This window comes from Saccopteryx leptura, chromosome 10 (genome assembly GCF_036850995.1).
Source record: "Saccopteryx leptura isolate mSacLep1 chromosome 10, mSacLep1_pri_phased_curated, whole genome shotgun sequence".
NCBI classification, from domain to species: Eukaryota; Metazoa; Chordata; class Mammalia; order Chiroptera; family Emballonuridae; genus Saccopteryx; species Saccopteryx leptura.
The window spans coordinates 42,865,197-42,889,938 of record NC_089512.1 but is presented as its reverse complement, the minus strand read 5'-3'; the positions used below and the strand labels follow the sequence as shown (position 1 = coordinate 42,889,938).

At 46.1% G+C, this 24,742-nt stretch overlaps 1 protein-coding gene and 1 pseudogene across 3 annotated transcripts in view; one reads left to right on the top strand and one right to left on the bottom strand.

The window, feature by feature from the left end:
- NMNAT3 (nicotinamide nucleotide adenylyltransferase 3) overlaps positions 1–24,742 on the bottom strand; it is a 129,863-nt gene that overhangs the window by 62,575 nt on the left and 42,546 nt on the right. The gene's annotated exons all lie outside the window — the stretch shown is intronic.
- LOC136382223 (DNA-(apurinic or apyrimidinic site) endonuclease 2 pseudogene) lies at positions 22,408–24,038 on the top strand (annotated as a pseudogene).

Here is a 24,742-nt window from a genome sequence, read left to right as displayed (position 1 = left end):
GGCCTTGGTTTGATTCCTGGTTCTACCTCTTACTGGCTGTGTGATGTAGGACAAATCACAGTACTCTCTGAGCCTTAGCTTCCTAATGTGCAAGATGGGGACAATATTACTTACTCTTATACGGCTGTTATGAGGACTAGTGAGCTATATATGGAAAGTGTCTGATTTATAAGAAGTGTTTAATAAATATCACTGTGGCTGCAGGATGATACCAACAACAATAATAAAGATGCTGCTGCTACTGCCGCGTGACAAGCCAGAGGAGAAGGAGAAAGGAGGTGGCAGTGTGCTTGCTGCTGGCAGCTTCCAAAATGGTCCCCAGTGATCCTCACCTCCCAGGATTCATCTGTAGTGTCCTCACCATGAGTGTGAGCTGGACTGGTAACTTGTTTCTAATGAATAGAATGCAACAAAGGAATAGAATCCCCCTTCTGAGAGAAGTTACCAAATGACACAGGCTTCCCTCTTCTGCTTTCTCACTTGCTCATTCGGGTGAAGTCAGCTGCCCTGCTGTGAGCTTCCTCAGGGAGAGCCCCATGAGGCAAGGAACTGAACGTGATTTCTGGTGCAAACAGCTGATAAGGAACTAAACCCTGCCAATAACCATGTAAGTGAATGCGAAAATGGATCCTTCCCCAACTGAGTCTTCAGATGAGACTGCAGCCCTGTGTCTTATGAGAGACTCTGAGTCAGAAGACAGAGTTAAGCCATATCTGTATATTTAACTACAGAAATGATGAACTCATAAATGTGTTCTTTTTTTTTTTTTTGACAGAGACAAAGAGAGTCAGAGAGAAGACAGACAGGAAGGGAGAGAGATGAGAAGCATCAATTCTTCATTGCAGATCTTTTTTTTTTTTTTTCTTTTTTTTTTTTGTATTTTTCTGAAGCTGGAAACGGGGAGAGACAGTCAGACAGACTCCCGCATGCGCCTGACCAGGATCCACCTGGCACGCCCACCAGGGGCGACGCTCTGCCCACCAGGGGGCGATGCTCTGCCCCTCCGGGGCGTCGCTCTGCCATGACCAGAGCCACTCTAGCGCCTGGGGCAGAGGCCAAGGAGCCATCCCCAGCGCCTGGGCCATCTTTGCTCCAATGGAGCCTTGGCTGCGGGAGGGGAAGAGAGAGACAGAGAGGAAGGGGGGGGTGGAGAAGCAAATGGGCGCTTCTCCTATGTGCCCTGGCTGGGAATCGAACCCGGGTCCCCCGCACGCCAGGCCGACGCTCTACCGCTGAGCCAACCGGCCAGGGCCATTGCAGATCTTTAGTTGCTCATTGATTGCTCCCTCATATGTGACTTGACTAAGGGGCTCCAGCAGAGCAAGTGACCCCTTACTCAAGCCAGCAACCTTGGGCTTCAAGCCAGCGACCTTTGGGCTCCAGCTAGCAACCATGGAGTCATGTCTGTGATCACATGATGCTCAGCCAGCGACCCCGTGCTCAAGCTGGTTAGCCCATGCTCAAGCTGGCAACCTCAGGGTTTCAAGCCTGGGGCCTCCACACGTCCCAGTCCAACGTTCTATCCCCTGCTCCACTGCCTGGTCAGCTTCAAGCAGAGACCGGGCCCGGAGTAGGGCTCAGTGAAGACTGAAAAGGGCTGGCCACTGGAGAGCAGACCTGCATCCCGGTGCTGAGAAGGCCAATGCACTGCCTAGTGCAGAAAAGTAGTTCTGGATATATTCTGAGTTTCAGCGTGAAGATAAAAAGAACTCTCCACCTAGGTGGGCTGTGGTTTCTGCAAGCTTCTTTTGAGGCGGCAAGAACACCCCCTGCTCTAAGAGAAGAAAGCAGTCTGCCAGCCGCTGCTGCTAGCTTCTTCCCAGGGAGGCTGGATGATTTAATGAGATATTATTTGCAGAGTGTGCTGAGCTATTCACAAGAGCAGTCTTGTGATGAGTGTTATCTGAAGAGGCTGTCTGTTTTTTACAACTATTATGAAGCCTTTCAAAACTCTATTTCACTTTGACAAAATATAATTTTGGGGGGCCATTAAAACATGTAACTGTTGCATTTCAGGTAACCTGGGGTTTTGATCCATTTTTCCAAAAGTTCCCAGAAATTGTAAACATTTGTTTTAATGGTGGCATCAACGGCAACGAAGAGTAATGTTGGGAAGAAGAGTAAATGACATTTAATAAGTGTCTTTCTTTTCTTTCCTTGCTGTGTGCGCTTTGAGCCACACTGCTCTAACAGTGACTTACCCTGTCTGGGCAGCACTTCAGACAGGAAGAGGCAGTGAGTACACAGTCCCAGGCTCAGGAATGAGGTCAGTGTACCTGCATCATTTATATACTCTAACACACTTCAACTATACACCCTCCCAAGCCCAAACCTAGAGAAATACGATGATAGGGTTGAAATGGAGTCATTCCAAGGGTCCCCTAGGAGAATAATTCAGGCTCTGTTTTGAGTGCAAATCTCATCAGACACAAGGCCAGAAGCATCTCATAAAAAAGTGACTTGCCTGACTAGGCAGTGGCACAGTGGATAGAGCATCAGACTGGGATGTGGAGGACCCAGGTTCAAAACCCCGAGGTCACTGGCTTCAGCGGCTTGAGCACAGGCTCACCAGCTTGAGCACAGGGTTGCTGGCTTGAGCATGGGATCATAAACATGACCCCATGGCCGCTGGCTTGAGCCCAAAAGTCGCTGGCTTGAAGCCCAAGGTCGCTGGCTTGAAGCCCAAAGGTTGCTGGCTTGAAGCCCAAGGTCGCTGGCTTGAGTAAGGGTTCATTCACTGAGTAAGGAGCCACAACAAAGAATTGATGCTTCTCATCTCTCTCCCTTCCTGTCTGTCTGGCCCTATCTGTCCCTCTCTCTGTCTCACTCTCTGTCTCTGTCATACACACACACAAACACACACAAAGTGACTCATCTGCCCTATCATCTAATAATACCTAGTGAGACACAGCAAGTGTGGAAGACTTTTTGCAATTGGGAAAGGCTTCTCATCAAGAAGCATTTAATGGAGGTCCACAGAGTGAGCAATAATTGCTGTTGAAGAATTTACAAGCTGAGAAGGCAATATAAAGCCTTCCTGAAATTCATCATTAAATTGGAGATGAGGCAAACAGATTCTACTTCTGGCCCTGACACTCTCTCCAGTGTACTTCTTCCCATTCTGGAGTCACCCGGACAGCATTTCATCCCGCTCCTCAAATAAAACACGTGGCTTCCTTTCTCTTTGTATCTGTGAGTGCTGTTCCAAGCACCTGAACAGCCCTCCTCACCCCTGCCATCATGGCTTTCTCCTTGGAGTCTTTACCCAAAGTCCCCCTCTGCCATCATGCTAATGTATCTGTTATACATTTGATCACTTCCTTTCTTTATCAACCATAGAGCCATCATTTCTTTGTTTCCAAGTCACTCTTTCCCAAGTAGAAGAGGAATTCCTACAGGGTGCTTTCCCGTTCACCTAGGTCCCCACAACTCCTGCACTGCTAGCGCACAGGGTCTTAGGAAATGTGTAGAATGAATGAAAGAATGACTGACTGTCCCCAGCCACACATCATCCCTTTCAGATGACCTTCTCTCTCTGGTTTTGTCCCAAACAGTCAACAGACAGGGCCTTTCAGAGATATCATCTGACCTTCTAACTTCCTAGAGAAACTTAAGACTACTCCCTAAGGCCCCACCCCACATGACTCAGGCTGCAATCAAAGAAGACATTCCTGCCTGTTGTACCGTTCTCAAGGGCAGGATCCCACCAACAGAAACACACCAGTCTCCTGCACATGGCCACCAAGGTCATCCCTCTGCCCTGGAGAGCTGGTGTGCTATAACAGACTGTTACTTTGCCAGGCAAGGGGACTCTGCAGATGTGATTAAAGGATCTTGAAGTGGGGAGGTTGGCTTGGATTATCCAGGTGGCCCAATTTATCATGAGGGTCCTAATAAGAAGGAGGCATGAGTGTCAGATAGATTAAGAGGTAAGGACCAAGCAGTGACCAGAAAGGAGAGAAGATATTATGCTGCTGAGGAGATATTTAAAGATGGAGGAAGGGGCCACGAGCCAAGCAGTGCAAGCAGCCTCTAGATACTGGAATTGGCAAGAAAACAGATTCTTCCCTCGAGCCTTCAGGAGGAACACAGCCCTGCTGACACACCTTGATTTCGGATTTCTGAGAGAACTATAAAATAAAACTGTGTTGTCTTAAGCTAATAATTTGTGGCACTTTGTTACAGCAGCCATACGAAAATACACTCACCTATTTAGGGACTGGCTCTCTGAACTGACCTTGGAGCTAGGGCAGGAAAGGCTCAGAAACTGAGCTGATGAGGAGGATGTTAAAGGGTGTGCCAGGCACAGGGACCAGCACTGTAAAGGACCTGAAACCACTACCTAAGGTTCATTGACATGAACTAAAAGCACGTCGATGTGGCCATGTGTGGGTATGAGCCGACATGTCAGTGGCTCAAGACGAGGCTGCAGAGGGTGCAAAGGATCATGCAGGCATCCAAGGGGTCTGTGGAGGATTTTACCCTTTGGACGATGAGAGAAGTCTCTGAAGGATTTTCAATAGGGGAGTGACTCACTCATATTCCTGTCTTGGAAAGAGCTCTCAAGTGCTGCCATGATGGTGCATCAGGAAGCTCCAGGATGGCTATCTCCAGGACCCCTCTGCGTGGTGAAGGTCAGGCAGTCCCCAGCTTCCCAGAGGATGGCCCTCCCTGCTGCCTAGTTTCACCTCAATCACCAGGCATTGTGATGCTGGCCAATGCCCCAAAAGTACTAAATTCTAACTAAGCATGTGCCCCTCGGCCCATTTGTCACAGGCTGTTGCAGACACAAGAGGAAAGGCGAGCCGGAAGGTTAAGTACCTGTCACTGAGGATGTAGTGTGCTAATGCTCACCGCTTGGGAGGCAGTCAATTTACCCCCTCCTTGTGGTGAGCGCCTCTAACAGGACCTAGCTCGGGAAAGTGGCTGAGAACATCCCTGTTTATTATAGACATAAAGCAGATGGCTTCGGGCAGAATGGAAATGGATTCTACAAACATCTTTCATTACACAGACCACCTGACCGGACCACTCATCTTAAAGAAAACAAAAGATGCAGTCTGTACAGGGTGGGACAAAAGTCAGTTCGGTGTGAGTATACAAAACTCAGTGTTTATTCTATTACTGTTTATTAAATATTGTATTATTTTCATGAGAACAACTATAATCCTACTTTTGCCACACCTTGTATTTGTGGAGTTGAAAAGCACATTTTTCAGGACCCAGTAAACTCATTTCCACCTGTACAAGTGTATCAACTTCCCCAGGGCAATCAACCTTCATGTGAACTCCGGGCACTTTTTCTTTTCAACTTTGTTGGATACACCCGCTGTTGCTATGGGCACACAGCGCTGCTAAGAACAAAAGCAAAGCAAGCCTTCTTTGTTGGTGTGAGGATCCTCTGCCAGCCAACCCTTGGAGGAAACAAACATGCCAATTAAGCCCTCATCCCAATTATGAGACTCCCAGGGAAGTAGGCAGCCCAGTTCATCAGTTTTGAGAACTTGCAAAAGATTGGAAGGAGCCAAGGAATGGAATGAGGTCTCTTGCAACCCTACCCTCAGGAGTTGGGACTATCTTCGATAGTTGCAGGAAGGTGCAACTGAGTGACAGCTATCTGGCTCCCTACGTGACAGGCGAGGCACTGTGCTGAAAACTACACACATTGACATGATTCTTTCAACCCAGCTGGAAGGGAAGAGTTGTGCTTACATTCTGGTGAAGAGTTCCAGCCTCAGTGAGTCACATGGAAATAGAGATAAGTCCTGAGCCTCCCAGAGTTGTCATGGGGGTTATTGGAATTGACCCACCCAGCACAGAATTTGGCCCATAGGGGTTCTCCAGAAGTATTAGCTCTTTATCTTTTTTTTCATTATGTTTCTTTTTTTTTTTTTTTCTTTTTTTTTTTCATTTTTCTGAAGCTGGAAACAGGGAGAGACAGTCAGACAGACTCCCGCATGCACCCGACCAGGATCCACCCGGCACGCCCACCAGGGGCGGTGCTCTGCCCCCCAGGGGGCAATGCTCTGCCCATCCTGGGCGTCGCCATATTGCGACCAGAGCCACTCTAGCGCCTGAGGCAGAGGCCACAGAGCCAACCCCAGCGCCCGGGCCATCTTTGCTCCAATGGAGCCTTGGCTGCGGGAGGGGAAGAGAGAGACAGAGAGGAAAGCGCGGCAGAGGGGTGGAGAAGCAAATGGGCGCTTCTCCTATGTGCCCTGGCTGGGAATCGAACCCGGGTCCTCCGCACGCTAGGCCGATGCTCTACCGCTGAGCCAACCGGCCAGGGCCCATTATGTTTCTTTTTTTTGTATTTTTCTGAGGTGAGAAGCAGGGAGGCAGTAAGACAGACTCCACATGTGTCCAACCAGGATCCACCCGGCAAGCCCACTAGGGGGTGATGTTCTGCCCATCTGAGGTATTGCTCTATTGCAACCGGAGCCATTCTAGCACCTGAGGCGGAGGCCATGGAGCCATCCTCAGCGCCTGGACCAACTTTGCTCCAATGGAGCCTTGGCTGTGGGAGGAGAAGAGAGAGACAGAGAGGAAGGAGTGGGGGAAGGGTGGAGAAGTAAATAGGCACTTCTCCTGTGTGCCCTGGCCGGGAATCAAACCCAGGACTTCCACACACCAGGCAGATGCTCAACCACTGAGCTAGATGGCCAGGGCCTCCTTTCATTATGTTTTAAACAGAATTCACCATTCCCACATCTGCTGCTTGCTCATCTTGTCCAAAAAAGGCCCAATGGCCCTGAACAGTTGGCTCTGCAGTAGAGCACTGACCCAGCATGTGGAAGTCCCAGGTTCGATTCCTGGTTTCCTAGTCAGGACACACAGAAGAGGTGACCATCTGCTGCTTCTCCCCCTATCCCTCTCCCCTTTCCCTCTCTCTTTCCCTCTCATAGCCATGGCTCAATTGATTGGAGCATGCTGGGCCTGGGTGCTGAGTCTGGCTCTGTAAGCCTCCTCTTCATGTTTTAAAAATATATAGTTCAGTTGCGAGCATCCGCCTCAGATGGGGGTTACTGGCTGGATCCTGGTCAGGGTGTACATGGGAGTATGTCTCTGTATGTCCCTTACCAGCACACACAAAAAAGGCCCCACGACTTCTTTTTTAAGTGAGAGAGAGAAAGATAGAGAGAGACAGATAGGGACAGACAGGCAGGAATGGAGAGAGATGAGAAGCATCAATTCTTCGTTGCAGCACCTTAGTTGTTCATTGATTGCTTTCTCATATGTGCCTTGACCAGTGGCCTACAGCAGAGCAGAGTGACCCCTTGCTTAAGCCAGTGACCTTGGACTCAAGCCAGTGACCTTGGGCTTCAAGCCAGTGACCTTTGGACTCCAGCCAGCAAACCCTTGCTCAAGCTGGTGCGCCCGTGCTTAAGCTGGCAACCTCAGAGTTTCGAACATGGGTCCTCTGTGTCCCAGTCCAATGCTCTATCCACGGTGCCACTGCCTGGTCAGGCAGGCCCCACAAATCTTATGTTCCCCAATTATCAAAGCCTAGTATCCCTTAGAAACCTGTCGGCACCCTCCCACACGCATACCTGTTAGGCAGCTCACTCAGACCACCTCAGCCTGGGAGATGTACCATGTGGGTGTGCCCCCAAAGAAGGCCATTACCACGGCCCACTGATATAGTTGTCCATCTAGCTCTAACTATAATCACTGAGCTCTAAATATCACAGAAACTTAACTAAGCATTAATATTGAGAAACAAAGGCATAGGTAGTTTAATGTCATTCTGATAGAAGTAACATCTTCTGATAATGAAGAATAAATACACTCCAAATCACAAATGATTTATAACTTAGAACAAAGAAAGTATAGAAGAGCAAGTAGACGGTGAGAAGTACCTGGGATCTGCTGTGAGGTGTGCAAAGTAGCGGATAATTAAAATAAAAACCTACCAGCCACTCTGCTAGTGCCTCAGAGCAGTGGTCCCCAACCCCCAGGCCACGAACTGGTACTGTGGAAAGAATAAATAACTTACGTTATTTCCGTTTTATTTATATTTAAGTCTGAACGATGTTTTATTTTTTAAAAATGACCAGATTCCCTCTGTTACATCCGTCTAAGACTCACTTTTGATGCTTGTCTCGGTCACGTGATACATTTATCTGTCCCACCCTAAAGGCCGGTCCGTGAAAATATTTTCTCACATTAAACCAGTCCATGGCCCAAAAACTGTTGGAGCCCACTGCCTTAGAGGTGAGTAAAACTTAGTGCCTATACTTAAGATTATAATTTTGTAGAAAGAACAAACATCTCAGACCTAACATAGGGCAGAGTCTGCAAGTAACTTCCCAATATTCATTTTCCTTTCCTCTTTAGTAAGAGAATCCTTGTCTTTAGCTGGCATATTGCTATATTCCCTAGTCTCTGCAACAGGGTGAGGCCCTGTGCCTAAGGTCTGGCCAGTAATCTATGAACAGAAGTGTGAGTGATACTTCCAGGAACTCTCTTCAAGAGAAAACGGCGTGCCTTTCTCTTCTTACTCCTGCTCTCTAGAATGTGATGGCTGGAGTATGGCAGCTCTCTTGTATCCTGAGGAGGACTAACTCCAGGTTTGACAGAGATTAAGCCAAGAGAAAGCAAGGACCCTGATGACCCTGAATCTGCCATACCAGCTCCAGACTGCCTATCTCTGGATTTCCTTTACCTGGGAGAGAAATAATCTTCTAAGCAATCATTATTTCCTATTTTCCTGTTATAGCAGCTAATTTTATTGCCTCATTTTAACTGATGTACTAAGACCTAATGAATGTTGACTGAATTAGTATATAAAGAAATGAAAAGGTATGTACACTTTTAGGCGTTTCTCTTGCCCCAGTTAAAACTATTTTATATGCAAAACTCAAATGGATATTTTTTGAAAATACATCTCAGAAAAAAATCGACCATAACTTAATTTTTTATATGAATTTTTCATGGGAAGAAAAATCCTTACTCAGGACTCTAGAAGGTTGAAATGTGCAGCAGCAAGCCCGCTCTTCTGTAGACCACAAACACCAGACTCTGTCCTATCTCCTTCCCCCAAATGCAGTTCATTATGGTGCACTGTTGCACTTAGCTTCGAGTGGGCCTTTTCCATATGGCTTGACAGCTTAATAGTTTTCTGATACTTGACAAAAATAAAGCACAATCATTCTGCAAGGAGTTTGAGTTTCTAGATGGGTCTTTTCCAAATAACAGCTGTGCCTCAAAATTGAGTTACTCAATTTGCAATTTGTGGACACAATACTCAAACATTTACAAGTGAGCAAAACCGCAAATCACTTGGGCTATTTCCAGCCTTCAGAGTTTATGAAGTTTTTAGCAATGTTATAAGTGTGCAGCTGTCAACAAGCTCAAGCCATTGTTTCTGAACCACCAGACCTGGCAGGCAGCAGTGATGTCCTACTTAGCAGCAGGCACGTAGAGCCAACCACAAACCCTCAGGAGAAAAAGAACGGGAGGGAGAAAAATGCATCTCACTGCAAAGCTCACAGATATAATTCCTATCCATTTCTCTGTAATCCTTACCACATCTGTGTAGATGACACCTATATCTGTAGCCCTGACCTTGCTTATGGGGCCCTACAGGTCCACAGAAGGCCATCTGGCACTAGCTTAATAATAAGCCAGGTAGAAATGAAGTAAAAGCCAACTAGCACTTGCTGAGTGACCCTGACTCCTAGTCAGGAGAAGCCAGGTGAGGTGCATTAACAAACAGCCCTCTCAATATCAGTTACTTAAAAAAAAAAAGGCTTACTTCATGTCCTTGTTATATACACATTCATGCTGTTTGGGGGCTCTGCTCTGTGTTACCTTTGTCCCTTAATCTAGGACTCAAGCCGATGGAGAGTAACCACCTGGAATCTAGTTAGTCATCGTAGCGGGGAAAAGAGGGCTCTGGAAGGTCCCTCACCAAGAGTATGGGCCTGGCCTTAAATTGGCACATGTCACTTCCAGCAATCACACCCAATCTCAGTGAGTTAGAAAATACAATTGTACTCTTGTTTCAAAGGTGGAGAGTCAGAAATATTTGGCGTACAGCCCTGTGCCCACTATAGTGAATTAATCAACCACTCTGAGCCTCAGTGACCCAAATGGAAAAAGGAGATGGCATTGTCTTTACTTAATGTTGTTGACAGGTTCGGCAACTTTAAATGAATCTGTGTATAATGAAACCAGTTTTACTACAGTCTAATTGATATAAACAAGAGTTAAGGTCCTACGGCATCTCATCAACGTTATGACAAGATGACATTCGAGGACCTGCTATAATTACACATACCTCCCAGGCTATAATGGTTATCGCAGCGGACCTACTTAGAACCGCACCCAACGCATAGGAGGTCCTCCAGAAATATTAGCTCCTTTCCTTTCCTTGTGTTCAACACAGAATTCCCCATCTCCCACACTGATTTCCAGCTGCCTGCGCCCCTTTTCTGAAACAAATTTCCACTTTTTCTAATCACCCATGATCAAAACCTGCCAGTTACCTATGACACTCTGCATTCTTCATCATGTTCCTCTAATACAGTTAACCTCCAAGTGTGGCCCATATCCCCGACATAAGACCTAGCCACTATAGGATTCCATTACCTTTTTGTATCAATTAGAGTTGTTTTTATTTTAAATCCTGAACAAGAGAAACAAGCTTTGGTTATTTTAGTGCCCCTCCACTAAAGGCAAAACAGTGAAGGAGCATGGGATTATCAGAAGGCTACAAGGCCATCACAGAGAATAAATGAAGAGCTGAACATGAGATCTCAGGGTGGACAGGGATAGGGCGGTGGCATGGTCTCAGCCTGGACAGGGTCACATGGTACAGACATGGTCACTGTAGCTCACACCAGTGTCCAATGCTGTTTCCAGAGAAGGGAAATAGATGTGGGCTGGACAGCTCCCCACCCCACCTCCAGTGATGGCTTCCACACTTGATAGGGTGTGAGGAACTCTGAAATCAATTCCCCTCACCAGTCTGGCCCCCATCTGCTAAACAGATTAACCAGTTTGAAAGTTTGGATCCAATCACTTGAACTAATGTGATAAACTACTGAGTGTTTACCATGCACCAAACACAGTATAAAATCTGGGCTGTTACCCTAAGCCAGGGGTAGTCAACCTTTTTATACCTACCGCCCACTTTTGTATCACTGTTAGTAGTAAAATTTTCTAACTGCCCACCGGTTCCACAGTAATGGTGATTTATAAAGTAGGGAAGTAACTTTATAAAATTTATTAAGCAGAGTTACAGCAAGTTAAAGCATATAATAATAATTACTTAGCAAGTACTTTATGTTGGATTTTCGCTAAGTTTGGCAGAATAAATCTTTATAAAACAACTTACTATAGTTAAATCTATCTTTTTATTTATACTTTGGTTGCTCCGCTACCACCCACCATGAAAGCTGGAACGCCCACTAGTGGGCAGTAGGGACCAGGTTGACTACCAGTGCCGTAAGCCAATGATAAAGTTTTCAGTAGTTTGTTCTCTGCTGGCATTTATTTGCTAGGCCATGTCTTTTATCTGCATCAGGGAGATTCTGACCTCACTCTACCTCTTCTAATTGTCTCCTGACCTCCCTCTCTTCCCTACCTGTGCTCCATATCCTCGCCATGTGAAGACCACCTGCCGTTCTCTGCTGTGTCCTCCTAATCTTCCTGCTCCTGGGCCTCTCTTTACGCCACTGCCTGAGCTAGAATGGTATCTTCCAGGACAACCCTCCCACAGAGCTTCCCCTGGTGGCCCACCCGAAGTCAGTGCTCCCTCCCCTGGCCTCTTAGAGGTGACACTGTCTTTCCTGTTGTGTCCCCATACTTTTCTTGCCTGCCAGACTGTAAACCCCTGAGGGCAGGGATCCCACGGGACCCACTGCAGCATGGCCAGTGAATAGGGAATATTCACCTTATTCCTTGTGAAACAAGGTAAAAGTGAAAAGTAGGTTAAAATGATAGCCAGAGAGCACTGGCTACTTCCCAGCATGGTTTTGGCTGAGGCATGTAGCAGCAACTGAGGAGGAAATGTTCCCCAAATCACAATGGCAGAGCCCCAGGTTTGACCCCCCTTTCTGCTTCCAACACTTCCTGGTCTATCCAATGTCAGCGTCTATCTCCCAATCTGGGTGTCAGTACCCTTGTGAACTTGAATTTTGTTCTTATACCATAAACTATGTCTGCTGCCTTGGCTGGGCCTCATTCTGGGATACTGAGTCCACACCATTTGACTCTTGCACCCTCTCCCTTTTGTGCCCAAGCCTAATCCAGAGTCCATGCCCAGGGCCCTGCTCCAGTTCAGCGGTGAGCAATGAGCCCACAGGGGGTTGGGGAGGCGGTCCCATACCCTCTATAGCCCTGGGGGCTTCCCTGTATGGCAGCAAAGAGCAGAACAGTTCATAATGATGACAAGGGGATGGCACGATGGCCTTTCCAGTACCCAAGTCACAAAACTGGCAGCCATCTAGGCTCTTCCCTCTCCCTGGCCTTGACAGCCTGTCAGTTCCAGCTCTGCAATATCTTTGTTATCCATCTCTCTTTCTCTCTAATTCCACAGTCACCGCCTTGAGCCGGGCTCAGTATTACTCAATTGGATCTGAATGCCCTCTTAAACTGTCTCTTGCCTCTGGTCTCACCTCCTCTGATCCATCCTCTGCTCAGCTGCTCAAGGGACCTTTAACATGCATATCGGGTCCCTGCTTAATCCCTTGCTACCCAATCACATTCTGGATAATGCTGAAACTCGGCGTGGCATCCATGGCTTCTTATAATCTGGTCCTGACCTGTTTCACAAGCTTCATCACTTACTTTCCCACCTCCTCCCTGTGTCTGCTCTGTTAAACTGCTTTCCACCCTATTCTAATTTCCTTGGACTGAATTTTAGGGCCAGCCCTAAAATCAAATATAAGCCTAACCAGGTGGTGGCGCAGTGGGTAGAGCATCAGACTGAGATGCAGAGGACCCAGGTTCAAAACCCCAAGGTCACCGGCTGGAGTGCGGGCTCATAGACATGACCCCATGGTTGCTGGCTTGAAGCCCAAGGTCACTGGCTTAAGCAAGGGGTCACTCGCTCTGCTGTAGCCCCCCCTCATCAAGGCACGTATGAGAAAACAGTCAATGAACAACTAAAGGAGCTGCAACAAAGAATTGATGCTTCTCATCTCTCTCCTTTCCTATCTGTCTGTCCCTATTGTCCCTCTCTCTGACTATCTTCCTGTCTCTGTCACAAAAAAAAAAAAAAAAAATATTCTAACAAAGAAGGTAACTTTGTTTAGCTTGCCAGTTCATTCTTCACTAAAAAAGAAAACAAGGTGCCACTGCTATCAAGTTCCTTAAGACAACAGGAGGATGACAGCAAGATCCCAAAATAATTAGAAAGGCGAGAAGCTGGCCAGGCTCTCGGAAGGCAGAATAGACCGGCGGTGGCCCAGAGAACCACAGCAGGGACGAGGGGGCAAGAGTCTTGCTGCTCAAGGGTAGGTATTTACTTGAGAATTTCACTGGGTATATAACATAACCGAGACCAGAGAAACCCTTTCCCACCTCATGTAATAGAATTTCCTCCAGAAGTTATAAGCCAAGCAGCCCATCTTCCCTTCTTTATTGAGCTATAAGCAGACTACCACGGTCATGAGCAGATAATTGCAAATCAGGGTAGTGATCTATGAAGTTAAAGAAGACCTGAGCCAGGTGTGGGGTGCTGATTAATGAAAAATTTTAACCAAGTTCATCCAGCATCTATTTTACCATGTGTATAATTGTTACTGGAAATTAGATCCAAATGGTAGGCAGTTTATAGACAAAACTTATTTTGTTTCTCCCTTAGTCATTGCTTTAGAATCCACTAGAAGGACGGGTCGAACATGCTTTGTCCATGTCTCCTCCAAAGCTCATGCATAGGAAAACATTTCTCATGCACACAAGATACATGCACTTAAACAGCAAAGGGCAAGGGGCACTTCTGGCCTTGGACTGAGGTTCCCTGTGCTTGCATCTGGGGCACCTCTGTAATGGAAAAAGCTTGGCGTTTACAAGCTCTATGACCTTGACTAGCTCTCCAGTCCTCTATGGAACGAGGATAACCCAATACTCATCCATGGGGTGCCATGAAGATAAACTAAAGAGACATATTAAGACTACATTAGACACATTAGGAAGAGGAAGCTTCTCATTACAGAGGCAGGAAATAGGATTCACATGTGCTCACCGTGTGTAGAGATACCACTGTCCCTGACTTATTCCTATACCTATTCCTGCGAGAGCAGGCCAAGTGAAGCCACTATCTGTCTCTGTCCCTGACTTATTCCTATACCTATTCCTGCGAGAGCAGGCCAAGTGAAGCCACGATCTGTCTGAGTGCATCCAGCCCTGCACAGCACAGAACCAGCGACACAGTGGGGCCGGTGTTCCAGCTCACTGAGCCTGGGCTGGGGCAGTCCAAGAAGCCCAACCATCTCTGAGCAAGTCATGCACAGCACTCCAGCTGACCTGCACCAGGGGCCCTCCCACAAAGTCAGGACTTGTTGACTCTTTACTATATATGTTTAAAAACCAGCAAAGAGGTTAATTTGCTTCAATAATTTCTGAAGAACTGAAGTATTTATCTGGTACACTTTGGCTGATGGCTGTTTTTATAGGCCATGGTACTACATGGTGATCTGCGAGTGTGTATGCCAAAAGCACTGGGCTCCTGGGAGTTGGAGCAGAGAGGCTGCCGGGAGGCTCAGGCAAGGAGGGACCTGTGTCCAGGGGAACAAGTAGATCCTGAGGCCTCCAAGCCAATGAACAGAGCTAGAATCCAGTCAGGCCAGAAGAACTAACAAGCACTTCATGCCCAGAGGTTAGAATAAAGCCAGATGCAGACATCTGGAGGTATAAGCTCTAAAATGCAAACAGTGAAGCTTCATCCCACGGGCCTCCAGCTCATGTGAATTCTCTCTCCTGCCTGTGCTGGCCTCATTAAATCAATAAAATAAAAATTTATGTGTAAAACAAAATGCAGCCAAAATGAAATTATGAAAGCTCACTTCCATAAGCGATGTTCCAGAAGCAGTGTGATGTGGCAGAGAATGCTGGTCCTTCTTGCAACATGGTCATTCCCTTTCTCCTTGTTAACAGATTCAGATTTTGTTCAGCTTCATGGGCTATGGACATGAATCCACGTGGGAACCACAGCACCTCACCCACCATGGCAGTCAATCACCTTTGCCATCATTGGTCAGGAGTGAGCATGTGATCCAGTACTAGCCAATGAGATGTAAGAGAAAATGACTGGTGGCCTTTTGGAAAGATTTCCTCACCTGACAAAAGAGCAATGGTGAGAAGGCCCTTTTTCTGCCCCTTCCTTCTTTGGACACTGTGATGTATGGGTGTGACACTTTGGACTGCCACAACGCTTCTATCTCCACAAAGCAAGGCCTAAGAACTGCAGAGATAAAGGGCAACCTAAAGACTTGATCTACTGAAGTCAAGGCATTAACCTGGTACTACTTCTCTCCAGCCTTTATTACATGAGCTGCTAAAGTATCTTTATTGCTGCAGCTACTGCTGGTCAGGTATTTGGTTACCTGTGGTCCAGAGCATCCAAACAGGTAAACCTCAGGAGGGAGGCCGTGGCCCTTGCCTTCCCCTGATAGTGTGTGCACTTCCCTGGACCAAGTGCGAGTCCAAAGTGTAAAGTCAGGCACTTTCTGCATTCTGTGGTCCCTCAAGTCCAGGCAGCTACGTCATCTGGGGTGTAGCTGAAGAGACGGTTCCTGCGCTTGAGGAAACCCCACTGTGTGGGATCTAGGAAGGGTTAGCTATTGAACTCCCATGTGGAACTGTACTGAGAGTTTTGTGGGGAAAATTTTGAACAAACATGATTGTTGGTTGACACTGTGAGCTCAGAGCCCAATATTAGAGGAAACTGCCCCGAGCCCCTAACACACCCCTTTCAGCTGCATTCACTACCCCCTCAGGCACTGCAGGGGCCTTCTTGAGGGCAGCTCTGTATTTGGTGGAACTGTCTTCACAACCAGTGCTCCCCAGAAGGGCATCCTCCTTGCTCCGGATCAACCCAGGCAGAGACAGCTGTGCCTTTCCTGCTTCAGTGCTGCCTGCCGGCCTAATGTGCCTACAGCCCAACACAGCCTGGTGTCTCAAGGAAGCCGAACACGTCAGCACAGTCATCTCCACGCCTTTGCTCCTGCTGGTCCCTCTGCTTAGAATGCCCTTTCTACCCATTTATGCCTATTAAATTTTGTGCCTCTGGTACTCAGCTCATATTAGGCCATCATAAAAGGTCTGAACAACAATAAAAACAAGTATCTTGGTTAAAAAACAGGCAAAGAACTTGAATAGAAATTTCTCCAAAGAAGATATACAGACGGCCTAAGTACATGAAAAGATGCTCAATATCACTAATCATTAGGGAAATGCAAATCAAAATGACACTATAAAAAACACAGAAAACAACTGTTGGAAAAGGATGTAGAGAAAATGAAGCCCTCATGCACTGCTGGTGGGAATGTAAAATAATACAGAGGTTATGGAAAATGATGCAGAGGTATGGCAGTTCTTCAGAAAATTAAAAATAGAATTATCACATGACCTAGTAATTCAACTTCTGGGTATATATGTAAAAGTATTGAAGGCAGGGTCTTAAAAAGATACTTGTACACCCATATACATAATAGCATTATTTACAATAGCTAAAATGTAGAAGCAATCCAAGTGTCTAAACAAAATGTATATACATATAATGGACTAATATTTAGTCCTCAAAAAGAAGGATATTCTGACATATGCTACATCATGGATGAACCTTGAGGGCATTATGCTAAATGAAATAAGCCAGTCAGAAAAAGGCAAATACTGTACTCTATGGTTCCACTTATATAAGGTTCCTAGAACAATCAAATTCATAGAGACGGAAGCTTGAATGGTGGTTGCCAGGGGCTGGATGAGGAGGGAATGGGGAGTGATTGTACTGTGTGTGGGTATAGTTTTGGTGTTACAGGATGAAAGAGTTTTAGAGATGGTTGTGTAACAGTGTGAATGTACTTAATGCTACTAAACTGTATACTTAAAAATGGTTAAGACAGAAAATTTTATGTTATGTGTATTTTACCACAATTAAAATTTTAAAATAAAGATCTCCTTTGGTAAGCCTTCTCTGATGCTAGGCTCCAACTACACTCTACTGCTCGTCAACCTCTGCCTTGACTCCTTGGTTCCTGTTTTCTCAGGAGTGTTTTTTGAGATTTACCCAGTTGCCTAAACCACAGAGAACTACAGAGAAATAGAACCAGAGCCCTGACTGAACCAATACATCACTTTTTAAACATTAAGCCAGTTTGAGTTAGTGTCCCGTGACTTGCAACCAGAATCAACCTAACTGATAATTCACTTGATCTGAAACACTAGAACACTAAGAATAAAGTAAAAATGCTAAAAGCTTCCACGGAATAGGAAAAGCAAGGTTCATAGACAAAGGAATAAAAATAAAAGTAGCATCTGATCTCTCATCTACAGCATTAGACACAAAGACAACGAGCAGTTCCTGCAACATTTCCAAGAGAAGACGACTAGGAATCTGGGATTCTCTCTCTAGCGAGACCAACATTTAAGAATGAGACAGAATATATTTTTAGATGTAAATGAACTCTAAGTTGACCTCTGAGGCACTCTTTCTTAAAAAGTTCTTTGAGGATGTGTTCCAGAAAACCAGTGGCAAAAACCCCCCAACAAAGCAGAAGACAAGGGATACAAACTAGGATGAGAGGTTTACGGGCTGCAGAGTAACGGCTCAGGGCAGAACAGGAAAAGATGGGCCTCCCAGAGAAAGGTGAATGCTGAGAGGCTGGGTAAACTGAAGTTATCAATACATGAAAAGTCTGCTTTCAACTATAACACACACACACACACACACACACACACACACACACACACACACACGGTCAAAAATAGTGCAAATTAAAATGTGACTTAATTTTAAGCCCTTGATGGAATATGAAAAAAGAAAATTTATTTGACCTTAATATTAGGAATTTACCTTTGAGTGGTCCAGGGCTACTTGACCCTGGAGTGAACCTTTATGTGATCAAAATGACTTAGATGCTCTTTAATGATGTTCAACTTTTATAGTTAATCTAGTAAAAGGCAGAGAATGCTTACTTGTGAAGACAGAATAATAATACAAAAAAATAATCGCAACATATGAATACCTCTACCATGAGGGAAGTGGTTGGAGAATGTGTAGATGGGGAGAGGTAACAATATTTTCCTCTTCCTCATGAAGAGTCGACATACTGATTACAGTTTATAAACAAGAAAGGAAGCTGGTTGTAATAGATATGGGGAAAATAGCACATTAAAGATGGGGAATTAATTTTTCTCGCATAAAATGAGTTGGGAAGGTAGGCAGTTCAGGGATAGTGCAGCAGTTCTGATATCATCAATATTCAAGCACCTCTCTAGGTTTCTGTTATTCTTCTTTTTTTCTGTCATTCTTATAACATGGCTTTAATCTACCCTCAATGATGCCTCATGGTCACATGATGGCTGCTGCAGCTCTAGCCATTGTATTTGTGTTCCAGATAAGAAGGAGAAAGAGGGGAGAAGGGCAAGAGAGTCTCACCTGCTCAATCAGTCCCCTTATAGAGTGCTTTCCTGAAGCCCCACCCAACAACTTCTGCTTAGATTTCAGCGGCCAGACACAGTGACAAGATTGTCTCTATCACAAGGAAAACTAAGAAGTGAAGTTTTTTAGATGACACACTGCTGCTTTCAACAAAAGTGGGTTTGTTTCTGAGAAAGAAGGGGGAATGGATATTGAGTAAGCAATTCACCATCTGTGATTCAAGAGATAGAAGTATATCATTTAAAGTAAAAAGGTAACTAATAAAACAATAAAAATAATAGAACCATCAAAAATGAGAAGAAGGAGAAAGAGTAGAGTGCAGAATATAAATGAGTTAAAACAGTATATTCTAATCAGAATCAATGATTATCTTATCAGAATACAATTTAAAGTTGTGCATTTAACCGCCAAAATAGTAAGACTAAAGAGGCTACTTCTGGGAGGTAGGCAAGGGGATAGGAATGGAGCTGTAACTTTTTTATTAAACCCCTTTCTGAATTAGTTGAAAAAAAATTTTTTTTTTTTTGCACTTTTCCGAAGCTGGAAACAGGGAGAGACAGTCAGACAGACTCCCGCATGCGCCTGACCGGGATCCACCCGGCACGCCCACCAGGGGGCAATGCTCTGCCCACCAGGAGGCGATGCTCTGCCCCTCCGGGGCGTCGCTCTGTTGCGACCAGAGCCACTCCAGCGCCTGGGGCAGAGGCCAAGGAGCCATTCCCAGCGCCCGGGCCATCTTTGCTCCAATGGAGCCTTGGCTGCGGGAGGGGAAGAGAGAGACAGAGAGGAAGGAGAGGAGGAGGGGTGGAGAAGCAGATGGGCGCTTCTCCTGTGTGCCCTGGCCGGGAATCGAACCCAGAACCCCTTGCATGCCAGGCCGACGCTCTACCACTGAGCCAACCGGCCAGGGCCCTGAATTAGTTGAATTTTTAAAAAACCATATGCATGTATTGATTTGATTACATAAGTAAGTGTTTAGTCTACTGGGAAGCAAAGCATCACTCTATTTCATTTACCCTTGACAATCTGGTTAAGTGGGCATTCTGGTATGTTTTTAACTCCCCTCACTGGCTTAGAAAGTGACAAAAAATAGCCATAGACAGGACTTTCTTTACTTTATTTCAACTGACTTGTTACTATTTTTTTAACTCGAGCCACTCATATTCAAGATCCCTTATGAGAAGACAGGCAGTCACATCACCTCTTCTGTTTCTGGTGGGGCAGGTCCACCTATTTCCCACTCTCTGAAATGAGGAGCCAAAACCTCCCTGTGCTCATTCCTCTGGGCCACTCCCATCTCCCTTTTGTGCAGGGAGTGTGTTCTACACCTGCCTGGTCTGCATTCTCAAATCGCTGTAGTAATGTCTCTATGATATATCAACAGGCAGTGGCCAAGGTGAGTTCTGCTGAAACAGACAGTAGTTTGGGCCATTTTGGACTAAACCCTAGAATGCATACAATAGTGCTGAGTGATGCAGTTTAATTAATGAGCATGCAGGTCTGCTATGAAATTGGGAAATGGAAGTACAAGACATTAGCATTCACATGACAAGGGCAGGGCCATGTCCAAAACTGTGATAGGCCTTTCACAAGGAGGACTGGAGAGTCTGAAGGAGCAGACACACTGACAGTTAAACATGTGTTCACGAACCTCATCCTTGTATTCTGACACCGCCAACCACCTGAGAGGTAGGTATGTGCTTCTCCTGCCCTCTGTCCTTAATGTAGCCCAACACTCTCCACTGTTTCTAACAGTAGAACAGTTGTATACACGTCTAAAATAAATTTCATGGTTTCGATGTGGTTTGATCTGCAGAAGGTAAGGTAGAACAGAGGGCTTCTCAACTTCCTCCTAACTAGAACATGCACACTATTATGCAGCTAAATATTTCCGAATTAAAAAGGGAAGCCAGGCACATTTATAATTTAACTTATAGCAGTTGTACATGTGGTTCATGCTATGTAGTCTCCAGTTTAAGAAGCTCAGCAGCCAGAGATTTTGTCTGACCTTGACTTTCTAGTCTGTTTTTTAATGCATGGAGTGAAATAATATCTATTTCTGCCTTCCTTATGAATAAAAATACATTCTTCGAAAGAGTTCAAAGGAAATATTAAGTGTGCCCCAGCAGTAAGTTAAAGTATATCGGAAAAAGAGGTTGGGAAATTCCACTGAAGTCAGCTGACTACTGTTCCCTAAAGATATCAGGTTCTAATTCCTGGAACCTGTAGATGTTACCTTATTTGGGAAAAGGGTCTTAGCAGATGTGATTCAGTTAAGAATCTTGAGATGAGAAGATTATCCTGGATTACCCAGAGAGTCCTAAAAGCAATCACGAGTACCCTTATAGGAGGGAGAAAAGGGAAGCTTTTACACACACACACACACACACACACACACGAAGGCTATGTAATGATGGAAAAGAGAGAAATTTGGTAACGCTGTCCTTGAAGATTGGAGGGATGTGGCCACAAACCAAGGAATGCCAGCAGCTACCAGAAGCTGGAGGAAGCAAGGAACAAATCTTCCCATAGCCTCCGAAGGGAATGCAGCCCTGCTAATACCTTGATTTGGGCCTAGGGAGACTCATTCTACTTTTCTGGCCTCCAGAACTCTATGAAAATACTTTCTGCTCTTTTAAATGACCACCAAATTTGTGGTAATTTGTTACAACAGCACTAGAAAACAAATATACCTGTAGAGGTGCAGGAGGGGAGGATTTCAGTTTGTACAAAAACTGACCCAAACACTCTACAGTTCTTTTGTGGTATTTGTCAGAATTCAACTTCCTGCCTCCAGCAAGTGGAACATGAGAGGGTTTAAAGGACAGTCAGGCCCATAAAACACAGGTTAAGAGAGCAGGATGCCACACTACTGGGCCCCTGGGGATAGCTCTGAGCAATGTCCCCTCTTGAAACGGGGCTGAGCACATGAAGAAAACATGGCTAGTTCTTCAATCAAACATTTTGATAAGAAACTTGTCACAAATTAACCTCATAGCTTAGAGAGGGCTACATAGATTATGTGTGTGTTGGGAGAGCACATCTTTAAAAAAACGCAGTGTAATTATTAATAAATATGGCCAGATGCCCGCAAGCATGTGGTACTAGGATGTTTTTCTGAAGGTTTATCTGTAATAGTGAAAAGTTTTAGAGAACCAAATGTCTAGTACCAAGAGGGGAATGGTTAAATTCTATATTATACTATGCAGCTATTAAAAAGTAATGCACTGGCCCTGGCCGGTTGGCTCAGCGGTAGAGCATTGGCCTGGTGTGTGGAAGTCCCGGGTTTGATTCCTGGTCAGGGCACACAGGAGAAGTGACCATCTGCTTCTCCACTCTTCCTCCTCCTTCTTCTCTATCTCTCTCTTCCCCTCCCACAGCCAAGGCTTCATTGGAGCAAACTTGGCCTGGGTGCTGAGGATGACTCCATGGCCTCTGCCTCAGGTGATAGAATAGCTCCGGCTGCAATGGAACGCCACCACAGATGGGCAGAGCATCGCCCCCTGGTGGGCATGCTGGGTGGATCCTGGTCAGGCACATGTGGAAGTCTGTCTGCCTCCCCGCTTCTAACCTCGCAAAAATACAAAAAAAAAAAAAGTAATGTACTGCTCATATACTGACATCAGAGGTTATTAATGAGTAAATATTGGGTTAAAAAAGGCAAGTTGGCAAGCAATATTACAGCTATTATCTCATTTTGGTTAAAAACTCTATTTATGGGGATTTGGACGTGTTCGGCTGTTTTCTTATGCTGACTTCTGGAGCAGGCTGCGAGGCATTAGCAGTTTGCTGTTAAGATGTTGCGCATGGTGAGCTGGAACATTAATGGGATCTGTAGCCCTCTGCAAGGGGTGCTTTACAAGGAGCCCAAGAACTATACCGCCATGGCCATGGCGGGCATTTTGGACAAGTTGGACACTGACATCCTCTGTCTTCAGGAGACCAAAGTGACCAGGGATGTGCTGACAGAACCCCTGGCTATCGTTGAGGGCTATAACTCCTATTTCAGCTTCAGCCTCAACCAGTAGTGGCTATTCTGGTGTAGCCACTTACTGTAAGGACAGCGCTACCCCAGTGGCTGCTGAAGGACTGAGTGGCCTACTTGCCTCTCAGAATGGGGATGTGGGTTGCTATGGAAACATGGATGAATTCACTCAAGAGGAGCTTCGGGCTCTGGACAACGAGGTTCGGGCCCTCCTCACACAGCACAAGATCTGTCATGTGATCATTCTGGCTGACCTAAACACGACCCACTGCCCCATTGACCACTGGGATGCAGCCAACCTGGAATGCTTTGAAGAGGACCCAGGACGCAAGTGGATGGATGTCTTGCTCAGTAACCTGGATTGCCAGGCTGGGTCCCATGGAGAGGCCTCTGTTGATAGCTACTGCTGTTTCCAGCCAAAGCAGGAGGGAGCCTTTACCTACTAGTCGACAATCACTGGTACACACTCTCTGAACTATAGCTCCCAGATTGGCTATGTGCTGGGGGACAGGACCCTGGTCATAGACACATTCCAGGCCTCCTTCTTGCTGCCTGAAGTGATGGGCTCTGACCATTGTCCTGTGGGTGCAGTATTGAGTATGTCTTGTGTGCCAGCAAAACAGTGCCCACCTCTTTGCACCTGCTTCCTCCCTGAGTTTTCAGGCACCCAGCTCAAGATCCTTCACTTTCTAGTTCATCTCAAAGAAAATCCTGTGTTCAAGCAGTCAGCACTGCAGCTCAATGGTCAAACCCAAGAACGCCATAACAAAGCCCGCGTGCGCTCAACCAGGCCTCGGCCAAGTCAGGCTGGCTCCAGCAAAGGCCAAGAAAACCCTGATGAACTACTTCTAGCCATCCTCCAGCTGTCCCCAGGCTTCTCCTAAGTTGGAAATGCCTAGCCTGGGTGCCCTTGGGACCCCAAAGATTCCAGAAGACGAGATGATGGCCAAAATGGTGGAGGTGCAGGCCAAGGCTTCAGAAGTCAAGGATGAGAAGGAGGTACGGGCCTTGTTGTGGAAGTCTGTGCTGCGTGGCCCTTGACCACGCCCCTCTGTGGGGGCCACAGGGAGCCATGTGTGATGCGAACTGAGAAGAAGCCAGGACCCAACCTGGGCCATCATTTCTACATGTGTTCCAGGCCTCGGGGTCCTCCCACTGACCCCTCTTCCCGCTGCAACTTCTTCCTCTGGGGCAGGCCCAGCTGAACCAACCCGGACCTAGGGATGTCTGGCATGGTCAACTCTGTACATGATCCAAGGCCAGCACCTTCCTAAGCTGCCAACTCCTCCCCCAAGACTTCCTTCCCCTCCTCCTTCACCTTCCTCAAGGATTCTTCTGTTTCCTCTTTTCCTCCTCTAAGGCCTCTCTTCCTCACCTTCCTGCCTAGCTCCTCGTTGGTGAGTTTCTTGTGCCTTAATGCTGCAGCCTTGTTCCCCGCCCCACTTCCCACCTTCCTGTAAGAAATACACAGGAATCAGGTGCTCCAGGAAATTTTAAAACCTTTCCTTCCTTGCTGGGAAATGTATCTGCCTAAATAAAGTCTGTAACTGTGTTTTTAAAAAAAACCACAAAAAACAAACAAAAAAACCCCCTCTATTTATGTTGTTTGTCCTATACAGAAACAATATATAATTGAAAAAAAACCTTATTCCATGGGTACACATCAAACAGTAAGTTATCACCTCTTAGGGAAGGGGAGACGTTGAGGGCACAGCAGGAGTAGACAGACTCGGACTTCTCTCTTTATACACATATGCTTTTTCCCTAAGTGTGGACTCTTTATGTAGTTTTCAGAAAGAAAAGACACACATGCAATAAAGACGCAATATGAGACCCTTGTCTAGGAAGATGTTTGGTAAACAGTGGAGACTCTCAAGAACTGTGCCTGACAAAGGACTGTGCAGCAGGTGGTCTTTAGAAAGTGGCTGTGGCCTCCTGAGCGTGCCTGTGAGTCAGCTGATGTTGCAGGGTTAGAGCTGGGCTTTTACACCAAGCTCCCTAATGGTGCTACCATACTTTGAAGAAAAAAAATCAGTCAGCAGCCCAAAGTCCCAGGCAAGTATGTCTTAACACTCCCACAGGAGTGAGGCAAGACCACTACTCCCCAATCCAGCAGTTTACAACAAAGTCAAGAGAAATCCGTCTTT